Source organism: Pelophylax lessonae, assembly GCF_965119305.1.
Source record: "Pelophylax lessonae genome assembly, chromosome: 3".
In the NCBI taxonomy this organism is placed as follows: Eukaryota; Metazoa; Chordata; class Amphibia; order Anura; family Ranidae; genus Pelophylax; species Pelophylax lessonae.
Genome location: NC_138770.1, coordinates 481,169,922 through 481,187,183, shown reverse-complemented (window position 1 = coordinate 481,187,183; position 17,262 = coordinate 481,169,922).

Sequence of the window (17,262 nt, the reverse complement as noted above, 5' to 3'; positions counted from 1 at the left end):
GGGCGGTATCTGACCACTCCCCTTTGCTGGTGGACCTTGCTTTGGGGTCGCCACCTAACTATAAACTGTGGCGACTGAGCCCTCTGTGGCTGGCGGACCCCGCGGTGACTGATCAGGGGCTCACGGAATTGAATTCTTTCTGGGCGCTCAATGGACAGGAGGGGTCGGCACTGCTGACCTGGGACGCCTTCAAGGCCACTATGCGGGGCACTTTCTCGTCTGCCGTGGGCCATGCTCGGAAGGCACGTCAGACCAAGTTGGTTGACGCCGAACGGGCATTGCATACGGCTGAACGCCAATACTCTGACGACCCCTCCCCTCAGAATCACGCCGCTTGGCGGGCCAGAGCCCGTGATTTGGATCTCGTCCTTATTGAGCGCACCCAGAAAAAACTGTTGTATCAGAATCAAAGAATTTTTGAACTGGGGGACAAAAACAGTCGCTTGTTGGCCTACTTAGCTAGGCCGGATTTTCAACCTTGTATCATTCCCCGGGTCACCAGCCAGGCCGGTGTCATTGTAGAACAAACTCCTGATATTCTTCATAGTTTTGTTGAATTTTATTCCTCTTTATATCGCACCCAGGCCCATTACACTATTATCGAACTTGATGATTTTCTGTATGATATTGATTTGCCCGCATTGTCGGTCGACCAATCTCGCTTCTTGGACTCCCCTTTGACCACAGATGAGATTGACAAGGCCGTAGCTACGTTTGCACATAATAAGACACCTGGCTTGGATGGTTTCCCCATTGAATGGTATCTTCACTATAGGGAATTACTGGTCCCCCATTTGTTGAAAGTGTTTACTTGTGCTCTGAAGGAAGGACGTCTGCCGCCCTCCATGACGGAAGCCCTTATAGTACTCATCCCGAAGCCGCGCAAGGACCCTCTTCTCTGTGAATCGTACCGTCCGATCTCACTTATTAATACAGATGTGAAGATTTTGGCCAAGGTCCTGGCGAGACGGCTGAATACGGTTGTCACGGACTTGGTTGGGGCGGACCAGTCGGGGTTCATTCCTGGCCGGTCTACCTCGATCAACTTGCGTAGACTTTTTACCAACCTTCAGACGACTCATGCTTCTGTGGGGGCCAGGGTTGTGGTAGCCCTGGACACTCACAAGGCTTTTGATTCCGTGGAGTGGCCTTATCTCTTGGAGGTATTGGCGAAATTCGGATTCGGACCGGGGTTCATAAAATGGGTAAAACTTCTATATTATCTCCCTCGTGCATGTATCAGGGTCAATAATTCTGTGTCTGACTCCTTTCCCATTTTTCGGGGTACTAGGCAGGGGTGCCCGTTGTCCCCGTTGCTTTTCGCCCTGGCCATTGAGCCTTTGGCTGCGCAGATCCGCCAGTGTGCGGCTGTTGCGGGCTTTGTGATCAATGGCTTGGAGGAAAAGGTTTCATTGTATGCGGACGATATGTTGATATATCTAGCGGATCCATATCAATCCCTCCCCACTCTATTGTCCATTATTGATCGTTTCGGTCACTTCTCGGGTTTTCGGGTGAACTGGAGTAAATCTACTCTGTTCCCCCTGGACCCCCAGGTTCTGCCCCCTTCTCTCGCATCATGCCCTCTCCAGGTGGTGGATCGGTTTCGATACTTGGGGGTTGACATTCAGCTTCCCTTGTCTCGTTTCCTCCCCAATAATTTAGATCCCTTGGTTGCCCGACTTAAATCTTCTTTACAGCTCTGGTCCCAGCTTCCTCTCACGGTTTTGGGTAGGATCAACATTTTTAAAATGATATTCCTTCCCCGATTTCTGTATGTGTTGAGTCACTCCCCGATCTATGTTACCAAACGTCGTTTCCAGGTCATTGATTCGCTCCTCACTTCATTTATCTGGGGGGGTCGGCCGGCACGTGTGGCCAGAGATGCGTTACAGTTACCTGTATTGGTGGGGGGACTGGAGGCACCCAACCTACGCCTTTATTACTTCGCCTCCCAGTTGGCACACGCACATTGGTGGTTCCATCCCGAGGACAATCATGCTGCGGCGGCCTTGGAGGCAGCTATTTTTACGTCCTATGAATCTCTGCAAAATTTACTGCACCGTAGATCTACTATGGGCAGGCCGAACACTGCACTTATCTCGGTCACTCTACGGGTTTTTGCGGCTACCGCATTGGGTGAGGCCGACCCTCCGGGGTCGTACTCCCCTAATGCCCCCCTTTGGCACAATCCACGGTTTCGGGAGTTTTTCGGTCGGGACGACTGTATTTTTTGGGCCCGTCTTGGGGTGAAGTCTGTTGATCACCTGTATGTCCGGGGAACCTTCCGGTCCTTTGCGGACATGCAGTCCACTTTTGCTGTACCATCTACGGCTCATTTTCGCTACCTCCAGCTGAGACATGCGGCGGCTGCGCAGTTTGGCCTCCGGGATGTCTCGCTGGAGCCATCCCCCTTGGAATATCTCCTTTCTGACTCTTCACATGAGAAACTGGTCTCCACATATTATCGTAGGCTTTTGCATTCTAAGTCTAAGCGCTTGGCGGTGGTTGAGTCCCAGTGGGATCCTTCTTTCACATGTTTTGGGATTGTCCCCCTGTCCGTGCCTTTTGGTCAGGGGTGACGGCCTTTATAACTGATATCTCTCAATTGTCCAATGTCTGTAACCCCCTTCGTTGTCTCCTAGGGTATGTGGATGATGAGGATGCTCCGGCTCGCACTAAACTATTTCTGCGTTTGCTCTTTTTCTATGCTAGGAAAGCTATTGCTCTCCGTTGGAAATCTTCCACACCCCCTGACGTTCCATTTTGGATCTCTATTGTTAATCAGGCTCTACCTTTGTATAAACTGACGTATGAAGCCAGAGGATGTCCGAGGAAATTCAGTAGAATCTGGTCCTTCTGGGTAGACTCTGATCTTACTGCCTCCTCGGGGTCTGACGCTTCCTAGGCGATGTCTAAAGTGACTTCTTTTGCTCCGCATGTGTCGTTATATATTGCTTATAATAATGTGTTACCCCCCCTTTACCATGATTACTGGGTATTCTTTGTACTGTGGTTCTATTTTGTTAAATGATTGGAGAGGATGCTTTGTATGTTCTGTATCCTCTCTTTTATGTTGCACTGCCATTTTTCTTTTGGTGTACTGTGTTTTGTTTGTTTAATAAAAACCTTTAAAAAAAAAAGAACGTAATATTCTGTGGCTGAAGGTACATTAGGCATTCACTGGATAAAGAAGTAAGTGTCGGCCATAAAAGGCCCCAAAAAATAGCCCACATCAGTTTACCTGACAACTAAGAATGTAGTATTTGGTGGCTGGAGGTACATTAGGCATTCACACAGTATACAGAAGTAAGTGTCGGCCTGTATAGGCCCCAAAAATTAGCTCACATGGGTTTAACTGACAGCAAAGAACGTAGTATTTAATGGCTGGAGGTACATTAGGCATTCACATGATACAGAAGTAAGTGTCGGCCTGTATAGGCCCCAAAAATTAGCTCACATGGGTTTAACTGACAGCTAAGAACGTAGTATTCTGTGGCTGAAGGTACATTAGGCATTCACAGGATACAGAAGTAAGTGTCGGCCATAAAAGGCCCCAGAAATTAGCCCACATGGGTTTACCTGACACTCACCTTCAGGCACAGAATACTACGTTCTTAGCTGTCAGTTCAACCCATGGCTAATTTTTGGGGTCGATACAGGCCGACACTTACTTCTGTACCCTGTGAATGCCTAATGTACCTTCAGCCACCAAATACTACGTCCTTAGCTGTCAGGCTAATTTTTGGGGCCTTTTATGGCCGACACTTACTTCTGTATCCTGTGAATGCCTAATGTACCTTCAGCCACAGAATACTAAATACATTCATTTTGACAAAAAAATTTCAGACCATTGGAGACCAAATGCAGTTATCTTGTCTAAAACCGGCTTTTAAAGACTCTAAAAGACAAAAAATACAGTAATTTTGACTAAAAAATGTTGTCAGACCTTTGGTGAATAAATGCAGTTATTTTGACTAAAGAAGGCTTTTTAGACACTTGGAGACCAAAATAGAGTCATTTTGACCAAAAACAATTTTTCAGGCCATTGGAGCCCAAATAAAGTTATCTTGTTTAAAAACAGGCTTTTTAAGGCTCTAAAAGACAAAAATACAGTAATTTTGACTAAATATTTTTTTCAGACCTTTGGTGACTAAATGCAGTTATTCTGACTAACAAAAAGGCTTTTTAGACACTTGGAGACCAAAATAGAGTAATTTTGACCAAAAAAATGTTTTCAGGCCATAGGAGCCCAAATGTCTAAAATCTTGTCTATAACCGGCTTTTTAAGGCTCTTAAAGACAAAAATACAGTAATTTTGAGAAAAAAAAATTCAGACCTTTGATGACCAAATGCAGTTATTCTGACTAAAAAAGGCCTTTTAGACACTTGGAGACCAAAATAGATTCATTTTGACCAAAAACATTTTTTCAGGCCATTGGAGCCAAATGTCTAAAATCTTGCCTAAAACCGGCTTTTTAAGGCTCTACAAGACATAAATGTAGTAATTTTGACTACATTTTTTTTCAGACGTTTGGTGACCAAATGCAGTTATTTTGACTAAAAAAAGGCTTTTTAGACACTTGGAGACCAAAATAGAGTCATTTTGACCAAAACATTTCAGGCCATTGGAGCCCAAATGGCCGATTTTAGACAAATCTTGTCTAAACCCAGTTTTTTAAGGCTCTAAAAGACAAAAATACAGTCATTTTGACCCAAAAAAATTTCAGACCATTGGAGACAAAATACAGTAATCTTGTCTAAAACCGGCTTTTTAAGACTCTAAAAGACAAAAATAGTCATTTTGACTAAAAAAAATTTTCAGACCTTTGGTGACCAAATGCAGTTATTTTGACTAAAAAAGGGCTTTTAAGACACTTGGAGACCAAAATAGAGTCATTTTTACCAAAAACATTTTCAGGCCTTTGGAGAGCAAAATGCAGCTATCTTGTCTAAAACCGGCTTTTTAAAACTCTAAAAGACAAAAATACAGTCATTTTGACTAAAACATTTTTTTCAGACCTTTGGTGACCAAATGCATTCATAGGATACATTAGTAAGTGTCGGCCGTAAAAGGCCCCAAAAATTAGCCCACATGGGTTTACCTGACAGCTAAGAATGTAGTATTTGGTGGCTGAAGTAAGTGTCGGCCTGTATAAACCCAAAAAATCAATTGACAGCTAAGAACATAGTAATCTTTGGCGGAAGGTACATTAGGCATTCACTGGATACAGAAGTAAGTGTCGGCCATAAAAGGCCCCAAAAAATAGCCCACATGGGTTTACCTGACAGCTAAGAATATAGTATTCTGTGGCTGAAGGTACATTAGGCATTTACAGGATAAAGAAGTACCTTTCGGCCATAAAAGGCCCCAAAAAAGTAGCCCAAATGGGTTTACCTGACAGCTAAGAACGTAGTATTCTGTGGCTGAAGGTACATTAGGCATTCACAGGGTTCAGAAGTAAGTGTCGGCCTGTATAGGCCCCAAAAATTAGCCCACATGGGTTTAACTAAGAATGTAGTATTCTGTGACTGAAGGTAAGTGTCAGGTAAACCCATGTGGGCTAATTTCTGGGGCCTTTTATGGCCGACACTTACTTCTGTATCCTGTGAATGCCTAATGTACCATTAGCCACAGAATACTACTTTCTTAGCAGTCAGGTAAACCCATGTGAGCTAATTTTTGGGGGCTATAGAGCCCGACACTTACTTCTGTATACTGTGTGAATGCCTGCTGTACCTCTAGCCATCCAATACTACATTCTTTGCTGTCAGTTAAACCCATGTGAGCTAATTTTTGGGGCCTAAACAGTCCGACACTTACTTCTGTATACTGTGTGAATGCCTAATGTACCTTCAGCCACAGAATTCTACGTTCTTAGCTGTCAGTAAAACCCATGTGGGCTAATTTTTGGGGACTATACAGGCCAACACTTACTTCTGTATCCTGTGAATGCCTAATGTACCTTCAACCACCAAATACTACATTCCTAACTGTCAGGTAAACCCATGTGAGCTAATTTTTGGGGCCTATACATGCCGACACTTACTTCTGTATACTTTGTGAATGCCTACTGTACCTCTAGCCATCAAATACTACGTTCTTTGCTGTCAGTTAAACCCATGTGAGCTATTTTTTGGGGCCTATACAGGCCGACACAAACTTCTCAAAAAGAATGCCAACGAATAAAGGAAAAGCCAAAAGCCTACAGCACCTGGTATTCCCAGTCGGTCTCACATCCAGGTACTAACCAGGCCCGACCCAGCTTAGCTTCTGAGATCAGACAAGATCGGGCTCGTTCAGGGTGATGTGGCCGTAGGCGATCAACACTGCCACCCTCGGCCCCTTTGAACTTGGCCATGGCAAAATGGCACCTCAGGAGAAACAAAAAGAAAGCCAACGAATAAAGGAAAAGCCAAAAGCCTACAGCACCTGGTATTCCCAGGCTGTAGCGGAATGGACACTGAGAGTGTGGCTTGTGTTAAAAGAATGACCATAATATTACTGAACAGTGTCCCTGACTAAATATATAAAGATATATTGCAGATTGCTAGAATATGGCAGCAGTGTTTCATAGACCCCTGCTAGTGGGGTGGGGTTTGTTATTGTGAATACCTGCATTCCATTGTCCTATTGTTCCTGTCTGCCCTGTAAGCATATTATGGGATGTGTGTTTGTGTGGAATGACTCGAAGAGAGAGGGGGGGGTTTTGGCAGAGTGTAGATGTTTTTCAATAAACAAGGCATTTTGAATTGACTCTGAGCCTATGTGTCGTCTAGTTCTTGGGAGGGAAGGATTGCATAACGCTACCTGGATTGTTGCATGCTGTACCTGCCTAGTTGGATTAGTACCTGTTTTCCTGTCTACCAGCAGAGTCAATGTAGATTAAACTACTCCTCTGCTACCCAGGAGGTCTCCCATCCAGGTACTAAACAGGCCTGACCCTGCTTAGCTTTCAAGATCAGACGAGATCGGGTGCTTTCAAGGTAATGTAGCCATTGGCAATTGCCACTGCCACCCTCGACCCCATTAAACCCGGCCATGGCCAGATGGCACCTCAGGAGAAACAAAAAGAAAGCCAACGAATAAAAGAAAAGCCAAAAGCCTACAGCACCTGGTATTCCCAAGCGGTCTACCATCCAGGTACTAACAAGGCCCGACCCTGCTTAGCTTCCGAGATCAGAAAAGATAGGGCACGTTCAGGGTGATGTGGCCATAGGCGATTACCACTGCCACCCTCAACCCTTTTGAACTTGGCCATGGCAAGATGGCACCTCAGGAGAAACAAAAAGAAAGCCAACGAATAAAGGAAAAGCCAAAAGCCTACAGCACCTGGTATTCCCAGTCGGTCTTCCATCCAGGTACTAACCAGGCCTGACCCTGCTTAGCTTCTGAGATCAGACGAGATTGGGCGCGTTCAGGATGATGTGGCCGTAGGCAATCACCACTGCCACCCTCGACCCCTTTGAACTTTGCCATGGCAAGATGGCACCTCAGGTTATTCGTTGGCTTTCTTTTTGTTTCTCCTGTGTGAATGCCTAATTTACCTCTAGCCATCAAATACTACGTTCTTTGCTGTCAGTTAAACCCATGTGAGCTATTTTTTGGGGCCTATACAGGCCGACACTTACTTCTGTATACTGTGAATGCCTAATGTACCTTCAGCCACCAAATACACTATGTTCTTTGCTGTCAGTTAAACCCATGCGAGCTAAGTTTTGGGGCCTATACAGGCTGACACTTACTTCTGTATCCTGTGAAAGCCTAATGTACCTCCAGTCATCAAATACTACGTTCAGTGCTGTCAGTTAAACCCATGTGAGCTAATGTTTGGGGCCTATACAGGCCGACATTTACTTCAGTCTACTGTGAATGCCTAATGTACCTCCAGCCATCAAATACACTACGTTCTTTGCTGTCAGTTAAACCCATGTGAGCTAATTTTTGGGGCCTATACAGTCCGACACCTACTTCTGTATACTGTGAATGCCTAATGTACCTTCAGCCATCAAATACACTATGTTATTTGCTGTCAGTTAAACCCATGTAAACAAGGTTTTGGGGCCTATACAGGCTGACACTTACTTCTGTATCCTGTGAAAGCCTATTGTACCTCCAGCCATCAAATACTACGTTCTGTGCTGTCAGTTAAACCCATGTGAGCTAATGTTTGGGGCCTATACAGGCCGACACTTACTTCAGTCTACTGTGAATGCCTAATGTACCACCAGCCATCAAATACACTATGTTCTTTGCTATCAGTTAAACCCATGTGAACTAATTTTTGGGGCCTATACAGTCCGACACTTACTTCTGTATACTGTGTGAATGCCTAATGTACCTCAAGCCACCAAATACTACGTTCTTAGTTGTCAGATAAACTGATGTGGGCTAATTTTTGGGGCCTTTTATGGCCGACACTTACTTCTTTATCCTGTGAATGCCTAAGGTACCTTCAGCCACAGAATACTACATTCTTAGCTGTCAGGTAAACCCATTTGGGCTAATTTTTGGGGCCTATACAGGCCGACACTTACTTCTGTACCCTGTGAATGCCTAATGTACCTTCAGCCACAGAATACTACGTTCTTAGTTGTCAGGTAAACTGATGTGGGCTAATTTTTGGGGCCTTTTATGGCCGACACTTACTTCTTTATCCTGTTAATGCCTAAGGTACCTTCAGCCACAGAATACTACGTTCTTAGCTGTCAGGTAAACCCATTTGGGCAAATTTTTGGGGCCTTTTATGGCCGACACTTACTTCTTTATCCTGTAAATGCCTAATGTACCTTCAGCCACAGAATACTACGTTCTTAGCTGTCAATTTTTGTATTTTAGAGCCTTTAAAAACCGGTTTTAGACAAGATTTTAGACATTTGGCTCCAATGGCCTAAAAAATTTTTTGGTCAAAATGACTATTTTGGTCTCCAAGTGTCTAAAAATCCTTTTTTAGTCAAAATAACGGCATTTGGTCACCAAAGGTCTGAACATTTTTTTAGCCAAAATGACTGTATTTTTGTCTTTTAGAGCCTTAAAAAGCTGGGTTTAGACAAGATTTGTCTATAACTGGCCATTTAGGCTCCTATGGCCTGAAAATATATTTTCGGTCAAAATTACTCTATTTTGGTCTCCAGTGTCTTAAATTTCTTTTTTAGTCAAAATAACTGCATTTGGTCACCAAAGGTCAGAAAAAAATTTAGTCAAAATGACTATATTTTTGTCTTTTAGAGCCTTAAAAAGCCGGTTTTAGACAAGATTTTAGACATTTGGCTCCAATGGCCTGAATAAAAAATGTTTTGGTCAAAATGACTCTATTTTGGACTCCAAGTGTCTAAAAACCTTTTGTTAGTCAAAATAACGGCATTTGGTCACCAAAGATTTGAACATTTTTTTGTCAAAATGACTGTATTTTTGTCTTTTAGAGCCTTAAAAAGCCGTTTTTAGACTTGATTTGTCTAAAACCGGCCATTTGGGCTCCAATGTGCTGAAAAAAGTTTTTGGTCAAAATGACTCTATTTTGGTCTCCAAGTGTCTAAAAAGCCTTTTTAAGTCAGAGTCTGCAGAGTCGGCGAAACATGTTGGACCTGGGTGACCCCACTACTCTAGGATACGGTTCATAATTTTATTTATCACATATTTTCTATATTGACTGTGTTTTGATGCCTTTGCATCTGTGTCTTTTTTAACAATTTTGTACACATGTATTAATAAAAATCATTATATATTAAATTGGTCTTCTATTTATCTATTCATGCCAAGTAACTCCTGCCTACAAAGTCCCAGGTTGGGTGTTTCCTCAGAATACACAGTTCCCTGTGGGGCTCATTTAGGCTCTGGTGTATTGGAACACCAATACCACTTGATACACTTTTTTCTCATATGTCCTTAGGGATGTGGCAGGACCTTTCTTGGCTTACTGGCATTTAGGGTCGGCACCTAACATTTTCTACTTACTTCTGCATCCTGTGAATGTCTAATGTACCTTTAGCCACAAAATACTACGTTCTTAGCAGTCAGGTAAACCCATGTGAGCTAATTTTTGGGGCCTATACAGGCCGACACTTACTTCTGTATACTGTGTGAATGCCTGATGTACCTCTAGCGATCCAATAATACGTTCTTTGCTGTCAGTTAAACCCATGTGAGCTACGTTTTGGGGCCTAAACAGGCCGACACTTACTTCTGTATACTGTCAATGTCACCACTGCCACCCTCGACCCCTTTGAACTTGGCCATGGCAAGATGGCACCTCAGGTTATTCATTGGCTTTCTTTTTGTTTCTCCTGTGTGAATGCCTAATTTACCTCTAGCCATCAAATACTATGTTCTTTGCTGTCAGTTAAACCCATGTGAGCTATTTTTTGGGGCCTATATAGGCCGACACTTACTTCTGTATACTGTGAATGCCTAATGTACCTTCAGCCATCAAATACACTATGTTCTTTGCTGTAAGTTAAACCCATGCGAGCTAAGTTTTGGGGCCAATACAGGCTGACACTTACTTCTGTATCCTGTGAAGGACTAATGTACCTCCAGCCATCAAATACTACGTTCTGTGCTGTCAGTTAAACACATGTGAGCTAATGTTTGGGGCCTATACTGGCCGACACTTACTGCAGTCTACTGTGAATGCCTAATGTACCACCAGCCATCAAATGCCTAATGTACCACCAGCCATTAACATTCTTTGCTGTCAGTTAAACCCATGTGAGCTAATTTTTGGGGCCTATACAGTCCGACACTTACTTCTGTATACTGTGTGAATGCCTAATGTACCTCAAGCCACCAAATACTACGTTCTTAGTTGTCAGGTAAACTGATGTGGGCTAATTTTTGGGGCCTTTTATGGCCGACACTTACTTCTTTATCCTGTGAATGCCTAAGGTACCTTCAGCCACAGAATACTACATTCTTAGCTGTCAGGTAAACCCATTTGCGCTACTTTTTGGGGCCTATACAGGCCGACACTTACTTCTGTACCCTGTGAATGCCTAATGTACCTTCAGCCACAGAATACTACGTTCTTAGCTTTCAGGTAAACCCATTTGGGCTAATTTTGTGGGGCCTTTTATGGCCGACACTTACTTCTTTATCCTGTAAATGCCTAATGTACCTTCAGCCACAGAATACTACATTCTTAGCTGTCAGGTAAACCCATGTGGGCTATTTTTTGGGGCCTTTTATGGCCGACACTTACTTCTGTATCCAGCGAATGCCTAATGTACATTCAGCTCAAAGAATACTACGTTCTTAGCTGTCAATTAAACCCATGTGGGCTAATTTTTGGGGTTATCCAGGCACTTTCTTCTGTACCCTGTGAATGAAACATTTTTTTATTCAAAATGACTGTATTTTTGTATTTTAGAGTCTTAAAAAGCCGGTTTTAGTCAAGATCGCTGCATTTTGCTCTCCAAAGCCCTGAAAGTGTTATTGGTCAAAATGACTCTATTTTGGTCTCCAAGTGTCTTAAAAGCCTTTTTTTAGTCAAAATAACTGCATTTGGTCACCAAAAGTCTGAAAAAATTATTTTAGTCAAAATTACTTTATTTTTGTCTTTTAGAGTTTTAAAAAGCTGGTTTTAGACAAGATTACTGTATTTTGTCTCCAATGGTCTGAAATTTTTTTTGGGTCAAAATGACTGTATTTCGGTCTCACCCTGAATGCGCCTGATCTTGTCTGATCTCGGAAGCTAAGCAGGGTCGTGCCTTGTTAGTACCTGGATGGGAGACCGCCTGGGAATACCAGGTGCTGTAGGCTGTTGGCTTTCTGTTTGTTTCTCCTGGCCCATTCATTACATGCTCTACACGCTATGTCGTGTATCTTTTGCGTTGCCCATGTGGTTTGGAATACGTGGGCCGCACGATACGCAAGCTGCATGTACGGTTAAACGAGCATGTGGCTAATATTATAAAAGCTTTCCCTAAACATAGCATGTCGAGGCACTATGCTCTCTGCCATAATAAAGATCCTAGTGGCACTATTTTTATGGGGATTGATAAATTCCCGGGTAATTGGAGGGGTAGCAATCTGACAAGAGGGGTCTCCCAGTTGGAGACCAGTTGGATTTACCGCCTCAAATCCTATGCCCCTCACGGGCTCAATATTGATTGGGACATCAATTCCTTCATCAATAATTCATAATTCATAGTTTGAAGGTAGATTGCCTGTATACTAGTTACCATTTAGCCTATAACAAATGAGTTCATGTGTTTTTATCTGTATTTTCTTTTTGAGAGGCCTTTTTAATATGTTTTTATTTAAGATCATGTATTTTAGATTTATGATTGGTAATATTGCTAATATATCTTTTATGTATTAGTGTTGTATTTGGCGGTGTGGTCGGAGTCTCCCGATTTTTTTATTTCTGCTGAGAGATGGCGCCGGTTTCCACTGTGGTCCATTGTGACCATCTAATCATGCAAAGCTAATGGATACTTGTGTGTTTAGCTCAATTGGGCTTACATATGCGCTATCCATCTGCATACGATTTATTTTGCAATGAATATTGTATGAGTGCTAATATTGGTCTTGATTGACTCTTAATGTGACATCCGGTTAATGTTTGGTTCCGGACGTTGGTACGCACGTGAACCGCATTCTAAGTCCGGATGTCTCTTCTTGTGAAATACCAGTTGCGGTCGCTGACACACAAGTGTCCTTCTTCCAGGATCCGGGACCTGTCTATTGCCCCTCCTATCGGTCTCAGTCAGCGCAAAAATTGTGGACGTTCACCGCAGGCCACACCCCCTGATGACATCAGTCTCTGACGAAACGCATAGGAGGAGCCTGCAGGGCGTCACGCTGAGACCACGGAGGGGACGCGGTGGCCATTTTTTCGGCAGGAATCGAGCCTCGAGGACACCCTGATTTACGCACGCCATACAAACTACAGCCAAATGTGAGTTGCCACTTTGAGAATTGCGTCCAATAAAGTTGTTTAATGGTACTACACTATGGCAGTTGTTTCCCTCTTTACATGTTATAACTATCTGTGAGGAAGTGGACGTGATCAGAGAGTGAGCCGGTGCAGGATTTGGCAGTGGAGGTTGAAATATGCTGTTTTTGATCTCTGTCATGGGGGTCAAATCATTGTGGTAAGAGGCCAACCTTTACCTCTGGTGGTGGTACTTCCTGCACGGGGATATCGGTGTTTGGAGTGTCCTTAGGAGCACCTTAACTTACTTCTGTATACTGTGTGAATGCCTAATGTACCTCCAGCCACCAAATACTACGTTCTTAGTTGTCAGGTAAACTGATGGGTGTAATTTTTGGGGCCTTTTATGGCCGACACTTACATCTTTATCCTGTTAATGCCTAATGTACCTTCAGCCACAGCATACAGAAGTGTCAGCCTGTATAGGCCCCAAAAATTAGCTCACATGGGTTTAACTGACAGCAAAGAACCTAGTGTATTTGATGGCTGGAGGTACATTAGGCATTTCCAGTATACAGATGTAAGTGTCAGCCTGTTTAGGCCCCAAAAATTAGCTCACATGGGTTTAACTGACAGCAAAGAACGTATTATTGGATGGCTAGAGGTAAATCAGGCATTCACACAGTATACAGAAGTAAGTGTCGGCCTGTATAGGCCCCAAAAATTAGCTCACATGGGTTTAACTGACAGCAGAGAACGTAGTATTTGATGGCTGGAGGTACAGTAGGCATTCACACAGTATACAGAAGTAAGTGTCGGCCTCTATAGGCCCCAAAAATTAGCTCACATGGGTTTACCTGACTGCTAAGAACGTAGTATTCTGTGGCTAAAGGAACATTAGGCATTCACAGGATACAGAAGTAAGTGTCGGCCATAAAAGGCACCAGAAATTAGCCCACATGGGTATACCTGACACTTACCTTCAGCCACAGAATACTTCGTTCTTAGCTGTCAGTTAAACCCATGTGGGCTAATTTTTGGGGCCTATACAGGCCAACACTTACTTCTGGATGGGAGACCGACTGGGATTACCAGGTGCTGTAGGATTTTGGCTTTTCCTTTATTCGTTGGCTTTATTTTTTTTTCTCCTGAGGTGCCATCTTGCCATTGCCAAGTTCAAAGGGGTCGAGGGTGGCAGTGGTAATATTCTATGACCACATCACCCTGAACGTGTCTGATCTCAGAAGCTAAGCAGAGTCGGGCCTGGTTAGTACCTGGATGGGAGACCGTCTGGGAAAACCAGGTGCCGAAGGCTTTTGGCTTTTCCTTTATTCGTTGGCTTTCTTTTTGTTTCTCTTTAGGTGCCATCTTGCCATTGCCAAATTCAAAGGGGTTGAGGGTTGCAGGTGTGATCGCCTACGGCCACATCACCCTGAACGCGCCCCATCTCATCTGATCTCAGAAGCTAAGCAGGGTCGGGCCTGGTTAGTACCTGGACGCGAGACCACCTGGGAATACCAGGTGCTGTAGGCTTTTGGCTTTTCCTTTATTCGTTGGCTTTCTTTTTGTTTCTCATGAGGTGCCATCTTGCCATGGCCAAGTTCAAAGGGGTCGAGGGTGGCCGGTGTGATGGCCTATGGCCACATCACCCTGAACGAGCCCAATCTCATCTGATCTCGTAAGCTAAGCAGGGTCGGGCCTGGTTAGTACCTGGATGGGAGACTGCCTGTGAATACCAGGTGCTGTAGGCTTTTGGCTTTTCCTTTATTCGTTGGCTTTATTTTTGTTTCTCCTGAGGTGCCATCTTGCCATGGCCAAGTTCAAAGGAGTCGAGGGTGGCAGTGGTGATCGCCTACGGCCACATCACCCTGAACACGCCCGATCTCATCTGATCTCGTAAGCTAAGCAGGGTCGGCCTGGTTAGTACCTGAATGGGAGAACGCCTGGGAATACCAGTTGCTGTAGGATTTTGGCTTTTCCTTTATTCGTTGGCTTTCTTTTTGTTTCTCCTGAGGTGCCATCTTGCCATGAGCAAGTTCAAAGGGGTCGAGGGTGGCAGTGACAATCACCTATGGCCACATCACCCTGAACGCGCCCGATCTCGTCTGATTTTGGAAGCTAAGCAGGGTCGGGCCAGGTTAGTACCTGGATGGGAGACCGCCTGGGAATACCAGGTGCTGTAGGCTTTTGGCTTTTCCTTTATTCATTGGCTTTCTTTTTGTTTCTCCTGAGTTGCCATCTTGCCATGGGCAAGTTCAAAGGGGTCAAGGGTGGCAGTGATAATCGCCTATGACCACATCACCCTGAACGCGCCCGATCTCGTCTGATTTTGGAAGCTAAGCAGGGTCGGGCCAGGTTAGTACCTGGATGGGAGACCGCCTGGGAATATCAGGTGCTGTAGGCTTTTGGCTTTTCCTTTATTCATTGGCTTTCTTTTTGTTTCTCCTGAGTTGCCATCTTGCCATGGGCAAGTTCAAAGGGGTCAAGGGTGGCAGTGATAATCGCCTATGACCACATCACCCTGAATGCACCTGATCTCGTCTGATCTCGGAAGATAAGCAGGGTCGGGCCTGGTTAGTAGAGATGGTCGAAAAGTTTGGTTCGACCAGAAGACGCGAATTTCCCGAAAGTTTGGTTCAGATTCCAGAACTCCATTGAAATCAATGGGACCCGAACTTCGGTAATTAAAAAACACAATTTTGAAGCCCTAAAACCCACTAAATGCCCCTAAAAAGTGCCTAGGGTTCTGGGTCATGCCCCAGGGACTATTAATCACACAAAAAAAATTCTTAAAATTTGTCGTTTTTGATAGAGAGCCAATTATTGAAAAAATTATTGGGAAAAAAAAAGATTTCTTTGGATTTTGTGTCTGTGGGGTCTAAAAGGTGTACCTGTGACGTTTCAGCTCTGTAGCATGTCCAGAACCAGAATTATAGCATGCCAAACCTTCAAAAATGACTTTTTTGCTCAACCGTTCCTTTCTTTTGCTCCTAATCAACTGCACAGCCAATGTGTATGATGGGGACATAATGCAGTGCACTGGGAGCAAGATTAGAGTTTTTTTTTAAAAAGGTACTGTCTCTTTAAATTTGCATATAATTAACGGGTGTATTTTCACAATGTCAGGACCCAGACTTGAACCTGAGACCTCCAGTGTGTCTGCCAATGACTCTACTTGCTGAGCCACCTGGAATGCTGGACAGCTCATTGGACAAATCCTTGAATGACCCTGCTGTGAATCTTTATTGCCTTGAACTTTGAACCCTTTGCTCCTCCCATTAACTTCCTGTTTTAAGCCATGTCTTTGCACTTCCTGGTTGGCAGAATATTGTGCCTTCAACAGCCGATATCTCGCTTGTCTCTCCTGCTGCCATCCGTATCTTTGCTACCATCCATTGTTCCTCGACTATGCTTTTGCCTAATCCCGACCTGCAACTACTTGTTACCGACCTTTGGCTATTCCTAGACTACGCTTCTGCTTGATCCTGACCTGCTGTATCTGCTACTGGACCCTGGGTTGCTCACCTCCTGGTGGGGCGATCCTGAGGACCGTGACCTGGTACTAACACGCAGCAAAATCCATCTCCACCATTGAGGGAGTCAAACTAGGCCTTGCAGATTGCCGCATGTCTTCCTCCTCCTCCTCCTCAAAGCCTGCAAAAGTTCCAGAAGAATCGTCCTCCTCCTCTTCCACCCCTGGATCCTGCTCGGGCCTCTGGGAGCTAGGCATAATGGGGTCAGGATTCTCAGGATAAAGGGGGCCTTGAGAGGCAAGGAAGTCCTCCTCTTCCTCCTGCTGCTCTGCCTCCAGTGCCCTGTCCATAATGCCACGCAGAGTGTGCTCCAACAAAAACAGTACCGGTAGGGTGTCACTGATGCATGCGCTGTCCCGGCTGACCATCCTTGTGGACTCCTAAAATGCTGAGAGGACAGCACATGCATCCTTAATCAAAAGCCACTGCCGTGGTTTGGCTCCTCCGGAGGCGGTGACAGCCACAGAGGGCCCTCTGCTGCATGTACAGGTGCTGCAGCATAGCCAAGGTGGAGTTCCAGCGGGTGGGCATGTCACAGACGAGGCGGTGTACCGGCAGGTGAAACTCGTGCTGCACTTCGGCCAAACGTGCAGTGGCACTGTACAACCGCCTGAAGTGATTGCACACCCTTCTTGCCATCCTTAGCACATCCTGCATTTCCGGGTATGAGTTCAAAAACCGCTGTACCACGAGATTCAGGACATGCTCCAGGCATAGCACATGGGTCAACTTTCCCTGACGTAGGGCGGCCAGGAGGTTTGACCCATTATCAGTAACCACCATCCCTGGCTGCAGCTGGCGTGGTGTCAACCACCTCTGGGCCTGTGCCTGCAGAGCCCCAAGAATCTCAGGGG